This window comes from Nerophis lumbriciformis, linkage group LG06, assembly GCF_033978685.3.
Source record: "Nerophis lumbriciformis linkage group LG06, RoL_Nlum_v2.1, whole genome shotgun sequence".
Taxonomy (NCBI): domain Eukaryota; kingdom Metazoa; phylum Chordata; class Actinopteri; order Syngnathiformes; family Syngnathidae; genus Nerophis; species Nerophis lumbriciformis.
In genome coordinates this window covers 15,138,146-15,148,450 of record NC_084553.2, presented here as the reverse complement: position 1 = coordinate 15,148,450, position 10,305 = coordinate 15,138,146, and the positions used below count along the sequence as shown (strand labels likewise).

Below are 10,305 nucleotides of genomic sequence, written 5' to 3'. Positions count from 1 at the left end.
TCTTCAAAGCAAAAAATACAGTAAAAGGAAAGATGAAAATGTATCAAATAAATAAAATCTCCAAAATATGTGAATGTTTTCTTTTACGTAAAAAAAAATATGAATTTAATGTTTTGTTTTTTTATCTCACAACATTTTAGATGTACTTTATACATTTGCCTTTACCTTACGTTATCTTTGATCATATTATCTTTATAGTACAAAAAGAAAAGAATGCAGAAAACCCAGGATGAAAATCCCCAAAAATTACGTAAATACATCTCTGAGATTTGTGGGGATTTTATTTTATTACATGAAAAAAATGACAAAATGTATATGTAGGTACGTGCTTTTAAGTGAATGATGCTAACATTACTAAAGTCAGTATTTTTTTTTTTTTTGTGTTTAAATGTGTTCAAATTATTGTGAAATTGCAACAATGACAAACAACTTTGAGTGATTATGTTATCTTTGATAATATTACCGTTATGATGCAAAATATACAGTAAAACTCAAGATTAATATCCCTAAAATAAAATAAATACAAATAAATTAGATTTTTTTTCCTAACATAAAGAAATATTACATATATTTTATTAAAAAAAATACAAATAAATAAATTAATAATAATAAAAAAAAACAATACATATATTTTTTTTTATTAACCTCACAAAATTATAAATGTAAAGCTATTTATGTTTATTTTGCTAATATGGTATTGTATTTATATTACAAAAAAACAACAACACACCATTAAAACAAAATAAAAAATAAAAATTAAGGTAAATACATCTCTAAAATTGTTTAAGATTTTTTTTCTCGCATAACAATACATTTGTTTTTCTTAAAAGCAGGATAATGACAAAAGAAACCTCACAAAATTATACATTTATAAATTTGAACATACATTTTTATTAGTGGATGATGACGGTAGGAATATTATCAAAGTAAATTTGGCCCAAAATATTATTTGGGTATTTAAAAGTATTTTTAAAAATGTATGAATCTGCTCATACAAAAAGACAAAAAAGTACAAATAGTTATATTCGATACTATTGTCTTTATGTCGCAAAAAAACAAACAAACATTGAGACAAAAGATACAAATCTATAAAATAAATCAAACTAATCACTAAGTTTGGTGAGTTTTTTTCATCGTTGTATATAAGAAAATATTTACATAATTTAAAGAACATTTGGATATTGGAAAAAACAACTTACACATGTATCTATTTGGAGATACATGTTTATGAGTAGATGATGATATTAATAATATTATTAATAAAGTGAGCGAACGGAGAAAATTAGCATGTATTTTTCTGTTTTTGTGTGTGTATAAAAGCATCTAATTATTACGATAAAAAAACAACTCAAAAATACATTATATTTATATTTGTAAATACTGTCTTTAAATTGCACAAAATAAGTATTATCGGGCTGTCTCGGAGGCCGTCATAAAAGAGGTCTTTGTTTGATTGGGTGTACCTAATGTTGTGTCCCAGTGTTGCTGTGTCCAATCAGCCGCCTTTGTCACTTCGAGGACTTTAAAGGAGCGTCTGCTCAGACTATGGCTTGCTGGCCATAGTTTGGCTGTTTTTGGAGACGACACACACGCCATCATGTCAGAGTTGGGCTCTGCACTTTTACCCAAACTCATGCACGAGGGACTTTTATTGTGAAGGACGATCCTGAGGGAGGAGCAGGAAGAGGCCGTCTTACATGAATCCGCATGTAAGACCTATTTCTGTATGTTTAACTGCAGACTTAATTCTAACCGTTGCTAACAGTGCCAAATGCTAACAGTTAGCATTATTATGCTAACTGTTCATAATGCAGTGGATTATGTTAACGTAATGGAACCTCTAAAGTCGAACAAATATTTGTGAAAATTTGTCAAGGAAAACAAAAGTTTTGCCACGCACTGAGGGTCCGATGGGGTATTCATATGGATATTAAAGTCCCCCATTATAATTATATTGTCGGCGTGCGTCACTAGATTAGCAACGAACTGAGAATTCACTGATAAAGTCCGAATAGGGCCCTGGGGGGCAGCAGTGTGACAGACGTCATAGTAAGCACCTCAAACGATTTATATTTATTATTTAGGTTAGGGGAAAGGTTAAAGTTTTCATTGTATATTAGTGCGACCGCCCCACCCTTTTAAGGGGACGGGCAATATGTGCATTCGTATAGTTAGGAGGAGATGCCTCATTTAGCGCCAAAAAATCGTCTGGTTTGAGCCAGGTTTCGCTAAGACCAATGACGTTAAGATTGTTGTCTCTAATGACCTCATTAACTAATAACGTTTTGGGAGACAATGATCATAAGGGTGGACCAACAAAAAGTAAGCTGCTTACCTTCTAAAAATTTACTAATTATAGTTACTTTCCCAAAAAAGTAACTGAATTACTAACGAAATTACTCTTGAATAAATGTCATTAATTACTAAGGCAAGTAATTAATGTAAATAATACTTTATTTAAAAAAGTTAAAACTTCAAATATCTGCCACATGCAGCTGAGCGACGTTTCATGAGAGCAGAGTGTGTGTGTGTGTGTGTGTGTGTGTGTGCCTGCTCTGTTGAACACTATCACTGGATTGTGTTAATGCTGGTTAATAAAGAGATTGAGCGTGCTTCGACGGCACAAATGAGGTATTGTAGAATTGCAAGCTTGTTTCTTCAATAATTGCTTTACTGTTCATTATTCCCTCATAGTAGTATTAGTAGTAGTAGTAGTATGTATGTATGTAAGAAATAATATTAAATTTATTACAATATGAATTCATATTATTAATTACCGTATTTTCCGCACTATAAGGCGCACCGGATTATAAGGCGCACCTTCAATGAATGGCCTATTTTAAAACGTTGTTCATATATAAGGCGCACCGCATTATAAGGCGCATAGAATAGACGCTACAGTAGAGGCTGGGGTTACGTTATGCATCCCGTAGTTGCGAGACCTGTTGTGGCTCAATATTGGTCCATATATAAGGCGCACCGGATTATAAGGCGCACTGTCAGCTTTTGAGAAAATTGGAGGTTTTTAGGTGCGCCTTACAGTGCGGAAAATACGGGATATAGAAATGGGATTCATATCATTAAATTGAAATCAAATATTAAGTTCCATGAAATTACATGAATTACCAGTGATGAATACAGCTGAAATACTGTATAAATAATAAAAAGATGATATGTTACATGATAACGTGTTAATTCTTCATGCGGTCCAAGTGTTACTACGTTCTGTGTTACAAGCTTTGTGGTTAGGACGATTCGTGTTATGGCATGTCATGGTTACGTCGTTTTTGTGTTTCAACGGTTTATGGTATGACCTTTCGTAGATTACGACATTCTGTGTTGCGGTTTGGTGGTACGGTGTACCGTGTTACAGCGGTTTGTGGGTACCAAGTTCCATTACGACGTGTCAGGGTTCACGACGTTCCGTGTTATAATGTTTTGTGTTACAACATACCGTGTTACAAAGTTCTGTGTTACTATTTTTTACAGGCACGATGTTTTGTGTTACAATGTTTTGTGGTTTACGATGTTCTGTTACAATTTTTCACAGGCACGACGTTCTGTGTCACATTTTGTGGTTTGCGATGTTCTGTGTAACTTTTTGTGAGTACGACTGTCCACGTTACGACGTTCCGTCTTACAACGTTTCATGTCACAACGTACTGTGTTACGACGAACAGAAGGTAAGCTGCTTACCTTTTAAAAAGTAACTGAAAGTAACTAATTTACGGACGAAATCACTCTTTAATAAAGGTAATCAATTATTAGGGAAAGTAATTAATGTGTAATTAAAAAAACAAATGTTTCATTGCTGTGGTGTGTAGCCTTTTCCTATTTGATGTAGTAGTATGTATGTATGTATGTATGTGTGTATGTACTTACATGTATGTTGTTTGCTGTGGGATGTTGCCTTTTCCTCTTTGATGTAGTAGTATGTATGTATGTATGTACTTACATGTATGTTGTTTGCTGTGGGGTGTTGCCTTTTCCTATTTGATGTAGTAGTATGTATGTATGTTTGTATGTACTTACATGTATGTTGTTTGCTGTGGGATGTTGCCTTTTCCTATTTGATGTAGTAGTATGTATGCATGTATGTACTTACATGTACCGGTATGTTGTTTGCTGTGGGGTGTTGGCTTTTCCTATTTGATGTAGTAGTATGTATGTTTGTATGTACTTATATGTATGTTGTTTGCTGTGGGGTGTTGCCTTTTCCTGTTTGATGTAGTAGTATGTATGTATGTACAGTATGTATGTGTGTATGTACTTACACGTATGTTTGCTGTGGGGTGTTGCCTTTTCCTATTTGATGTAGTATTATGTATGTATGTATGTATGTATGTGTGTATGTACTTACACTTATGTTGTTTGCTGTGGGATGTTGCCTTTTCCTGTTTAATGTAGTAGTGTGTATGTATGTTTGTATATACTTACATGTATGTTGTTTGCTGTGGGGTGTTGCCTTTTCCTATTTGATGTAGTTGTATGTATGAATGCTTGCATGTTCTTACATGTATGTTGTTTGCTGTGGGGTGTTGCCTTTTCCTATTTGATGTAGTAGTATCTATGCATGTTTGTATGTACTTACATGTACGTTGTTTGCTGTGGGATGTTGCCTTTTCCTATTTGATGTAGTAGTATGTATGCATGTATGTGTGTATGTACTTACACATATGTTGTTTGCTGTGGGATGTTGCCTTTTCCTGTTTGATGTAGTAGTATGCATGTATGTATCTGTGTATGTACTTACATGTATGTTGTTTGCTGTGGGATGTTGCCTTTTCCTGTTTGATGTAGTAGTGTGTATGTATGTTTATATGTACTTGCATGTATGTTGTTTGCTGTGGGGTGTTGCCTTTCCTATTTGATGTAGTAGTATGTATGTTTGTAAGTACTTACATGTATGTTGTTTGCTGTGGGATGTTGCCTTTTCATATTTGATGTAGTAGTATCTATGCATGTGTGTATGTACTTACATGTATGTTGTTTGCTGTGGGAGGTTCCCTTTTCCTATTTGATGTAGTATTATGTATGTATGTATGTATGTATGTGTGTATGTACTTACACTTATGTTGTTTGCTGTGGGATGTTGCCTTTTCCTGTTTAATGTAGTAGTGTGTATGTATGTTTGTATATACTTACATGTATGTTGTTTGCTGTGGGGTGTTGCCTTTTCCTATTTGATGTAGTTGTATGTATGAATGCTTGCATGTTCTTACATGTATGTTGTTTGCTGTGGGGTGTTGCCTTTTCCTATTTGATGTAGTAGTATCTATGCATGTTTGTATGTACTTACATGTACGTTGTTTGCTGTGGGATGTTGCCTTTTCCTATTTGATGTAGTAGTATGTATGCATGTATGTGTGTATGTACTTACACATATGTTGTTTGCTGTGGGATGTTGCCTTTTCCTGTTTGATGTAGTAGTATGCATGTATGTATCTGTGTATGTACTTACATGTATGTTGTTTGCTGTGGGATGTTGCCTTTTCCTGTTTGATGTAGTAGTGTGTATGTATGTTTATATGTACTTGCATGTATGTTGTTTGCTGTGGGGTGTTGCCTTTCCTATTTGATGTAGTAGTATGTATGTTTGTAAGTACTTACATGTATGTTGTTTGCTGTGGGATGTTGCCTTTTCATATTTGATGTAGTAGTATCTATGCATGTGTGTATGTACTTACATGTATGTTGTTTGCTGTGGGAGGTTCCCTTTTCCTATTTGATGTAATAGTATGTATGTATGTATGTGTGTACTTACATGTATGTTGTTTGCTGTGAGGTGTTGCCTTTTCCTATTTGATGTAGTAGTGTGTTTGTATGTACTTACATGTATGTTGTTTGCTGTGGGATGTTGCCTTTTCCTATTTGATGTAGTAGTATCTGTGTATGTATGTGTGTATGTAATTACATGTATGTTGTTTGCTGTGGGGTGTTGCCTTTTCCTATTTGATGTAGTAGTATGTATGTATATTTGTATGTACTTACATGTATGTTGTTTGCTGTGGGATGTTGCCTTTTCCTATTTGATATTAAACAAACTGTTGAAATGTGACTTGAACGTGAACTATAATATGATCCACTTCCATTATTTTGAAGTTGTGTTGGAATTTGAATCATTTGGACAGCTTCAGGAACAGATTGTGTTCGACCTTAGAGGTTCAGAGATTTTTCATCCAAAATTCTAACTAAAGTGCAACGTTTGCGACTTGAATATTCACCAAATGCTAACTTTTGGACATAATAAGCTGGATCATGTATAAAAATGGGCTTTAGGGAAAAGCCAGAGGACATTTCCTTCTTCCCATACCTAACAAAAGCGACTAAAACTAATTTGGTTGGGGTTGGTTCATACTAGCCAGGGTTTAAGGGTCTGAGGGTTTTAGGGTCTGAGGGCGCGGAGGGTCCGTGGTCCGTGCTGACGCCACTACCTGCGGGAAAAGAATCTCTCATCCAATGAACAATGAAGGGCGTGTGAGGAAAGCAGCCATCAAGGCTTGAGAGAGAAAGAAGAGAAAAATCAGACCCGTTGTGGCGTTTTGTGTTAATCATGCATGCACGCAGGCTTTCACAAGAAGTTAGTGTGAAGGAGAATTCTGACATTTTTTTCACCCTGGCCTTAATTTGCCTGCTTTTAATATTTAATAGGAGTGAGACATTTAGGGGGAAACAGTTTTTTATTTTTTTTAAACTGCTTGTTTTGATTATGAAACACCAGATCCTTGTCCAAAGTGCTTGCTCTGCTTTTTAGACCACATGTGAAGCTCCTGGCTCCATAAATGCATAATACTGTTCAATGTAATATTTATTTGGCCGTAGTACAGTAGGGTCAAATTGCAAAACTGCTCTTAATTATATACAAATGTGATTTGTCTAATTAAAATGAAATTACATGAATTAAAGGTGCCATATGTAATAATTTCATGCCAAGTCATCATTAAATGGCCCTGATATGTCAAAAGGCATTAATAAATCATGTCCCTTTCATTCCTTTATAACTGATAACGGTAGTTCAGCCGGGATATGCTCATGTCAAAATTAGATTTACAGCCCCGAAATCTTGTTATTGTTTTCATTTCGATGCCCTGCCCTCCACTGTTTGACCAATTAGAAGGTCCGTGAGTGTGTCACATCCAGGTTGCCAGTTCTGCACCGCCACCTTCGTCGAGCTACTGCCACCGGTAAAGTTACTAAACATGTCAGACCTTAGTCAATCTAAAAGGCGTCGTTACGATTCTTAACTTATTCATGACAAAGCCAGGAACAAAACGAGGATTTGTATCGGGAATGCCTTTAAAAGATGGAGATCATTGAAGGTGGAGAAGATTTTCTTTCATCTGACGCCAAACTTGCTAAAACTTGTTATGTTTTCACTTAATTGTATTTTATTTCCATAATTGCTGTTATGTTTTTGCTTAACTGTATTTTATTTCCATAATTGCTGTTATGTTTTTGCTTAACTGTATTTTATTTCCATTATTGCTGTTATGTTTTTGCTTAATTGTATTTTATTTCCAATATTGCTGTTGTGATTATGTTTAATTGTATTTTTTTCCATTATTGCTTTTATTTTTTGCATAATTGTATTTTTTCCCATTACAGCTGTTATGTTTTTGCTGAATTGTATTTTGTTTCATTATTGCTGTTATGTTTTTTCTTAATTGTATTTTATTTCCATTAATTCTGTTATGTGTTTGCTTAATTATATTTTATTTCCATTAATGCTGTTGTGTTTTTGCTCAATTTTTTTTTCTCCATTACTGCTGTTATGTTTTTGCTTGATTATATTTTATTTCCATTATTGCTGTTACGTTTTTGCTTAATTGTATTTCCTTCTATTATTGCTGTTATGTTTTTGCTTGAATATATTTTATTTCCATTATTGCTGTTACGTTTTTGCTTAATTGTATATCCTTCTATTATTGCTGTTATGTTTCTGCTTAATTGTATTTTATTTCCATTAATGCTGTTCTGTTGTTGCTTGGTTATATTTTATTTCCATTTTTACTGTTATATTTTTGCTTAATTGTATTTTATTTCCATTATTACTGTTATATTTCTGCTTAATTTTATTTTTTTCCATTATTGCTGTATTTTCTTTTCTCAATTGTATTTTTTTCCCATTATTTCTGTTATGTTTTTGCTTAATTATATTTTATTTCCTTTATTGCTATTATGTTTCTGTTTAATTGTATTTTATTTCCATTAATGCTGTTGTTGCAGAGTCTTGTCAACCAAGACAGCCCCAGCTCTGCAACATCGCGTGGACATCGGGGGCGGTACCTCTGGATTGGCAGACCGGGGTGGTGGTTCCTCTCTTTAAGAAGGGGAACCGGAGGGTGTGTTCCAACTATCGTGGGATCACACTCCTCAGCCTTCCCGGTAAGGTCTATTCAGGTGTACTGGAGAGGAGGCTACGCCGGATAGTCGAACCTCGGATTCAGGAGGAACAGTGTGGTTTTCGTCCTGGTCGTGGAACTGTGGACCAGCTCTATACTCTCGGCAGGGTCCTTGAGGGTGCATGGGAGTTTGCCCAACCAGTCTACATGTGCTTTGTGGACTTGGAGAAGGCATTCGACCGTGTACCCCGGGAAGTCCTGTGGGGAGTGCTCAGAGAGTATGGGGTAACGGACTGTCTTATTGTGGCGGTTCGCTCCCTGTATAATCGGTGTCAGAGCTTGGTCCGCATTGCCGGCAGTAAGTCGGACACGTTTCCAGTGAGGGTTGGACTCCGCCAGGGCTGCCCTTTGTCACCGATTCTGTTCATAACCTTTATGGACAGAATTTCTAGGCGCAGTCAGGGCGTTGAGGGTATCTGGTTTGGTGGCTGCAGGATTAGGTCTCTGCTTTTTGCAGATGATGTGGTCCTGATGGCTTCATCTGGCCAAGATCTTCAGCTCTCACTGGATCGGTTCGCAGCCGAGTGTGAAGCGACTGGGATGAGAATCAGCACCTCCAAATCCGAGTCCATGGTTCTCGCCCGGAAAAGGGTGGAGTGCCATCTCCGGGTTGGGGAGGAGATCTTGCCCCAAGTGGAGGAGTTCAAGTACCTCGGAGTCTTGTTCACGAGTGAGGGAAGAGTGGATCGTGAGATCGACAGGCGGATCGGTGCGGCATCTTCAGTAATGCGGACGCTGTATCGATCCGTTGTGGTGAAGAAGGAGCTGAGCCAGAAGGCAAAGCTCTCGATTTACCGGTCGATCTACGTTCCCATCCTCACCTATGGTCATGAGCTTTGGGTCATGACCGAAAGGACAAGATCACGGGTACAAGCGGCCGAAATGAGTTTCCTCCGCCGGGTGGCGGGGCTCTCCCTTAGAGATAGGGTGAGAAGCTCTGCCATCCGGGGGGAGCTCAAAGTAAAGCCGCTGCTCCTCCATATCGAGAGGAGCCAGATGAGGTGGTTCGGGCATCTGGTCAGGATGCCACCCGAACGCCTCCCTCGGGAGGTGTTTCGGGCACGTCCGACCGGTAGGAGGCCACGGGGAAGACCCAGGACACGTTGGGAAGACTATGTCTCCCGGCTGGCCTGGGAACGCCTCGGGATCCACCGGGAGGAGCTGGACGAAGTGGCTGGGGAGAGGGAAGTCTGGGCTTCCCTGCTTAGGCTGCTGCCCCCGCGACCCGACCTCGGATAAGCGGAAGAAGATGGATGGATGGATGGATAATGCTGTTGTGTTGTTGCTTAGTTATATTTCATTTCCATTATTGCTGTTATGTTTTTGCTTAATTGTATTTGTTTCTCATTATTGTTGTTATGTTTTTCTTTAATTGTATTTTATTTTCATTATTGCTGTTATACTTTTGCTTAATTGTATTTTTTCCAATAATGCTGTTATGTTTTTGCTTAATTGTATTTTATTTCCATTATTGCTGTTACGTTTTTGTTTAATTATATTTTATTTCCATTATTGCTGTTATATTTTTGCTTAATTGTATTTTATTTCCATTATTGCTGTCATGTTTTTGCTTAATTGTATTTTATTTCCATTATTGCTGTCATGTTTTTGCTTAATTGTATTTTATTTCCATTATTGCTGTTATATTTTTGCTTAATTGTATTTTATTTCCATTATTGCTGTCATGTTTTTGCTTAATTGTATTTTATTTCCGGGCTTCACGGTGGCAGAGGGGTTAGTGCATCTGCCTCACAATACGAAGGTCCAGAGTAGTCTTGGGTTCAATCCCGGGCTCGGGATCTTTCTGTGTGGAGTTTGCATGTTCTCCACGTGACTGCGTGGGTTCCCTCCGGGTACTCCGGCTTCCTCCCACCTCCAAAGACATGCACCTGGGGATAAGTTG

General features: G+C 36.9%; 1 protein-coding gene across 2 annotated transcripts in view; it reads right to left on the bottom strand.

Annotated features, from left to right (window-relative positions):
- The window catches only part of LOC133608521 (synaptosomal-associated protein 25-A-like), a 95,472-nt gene that overhangs the window by 10,550 nt on the left and 74,617 nt on the right, over positions 1 to 10,305 (bottom strand). The gene's annotated exons all lie outside the window — the stretch shown is intronic.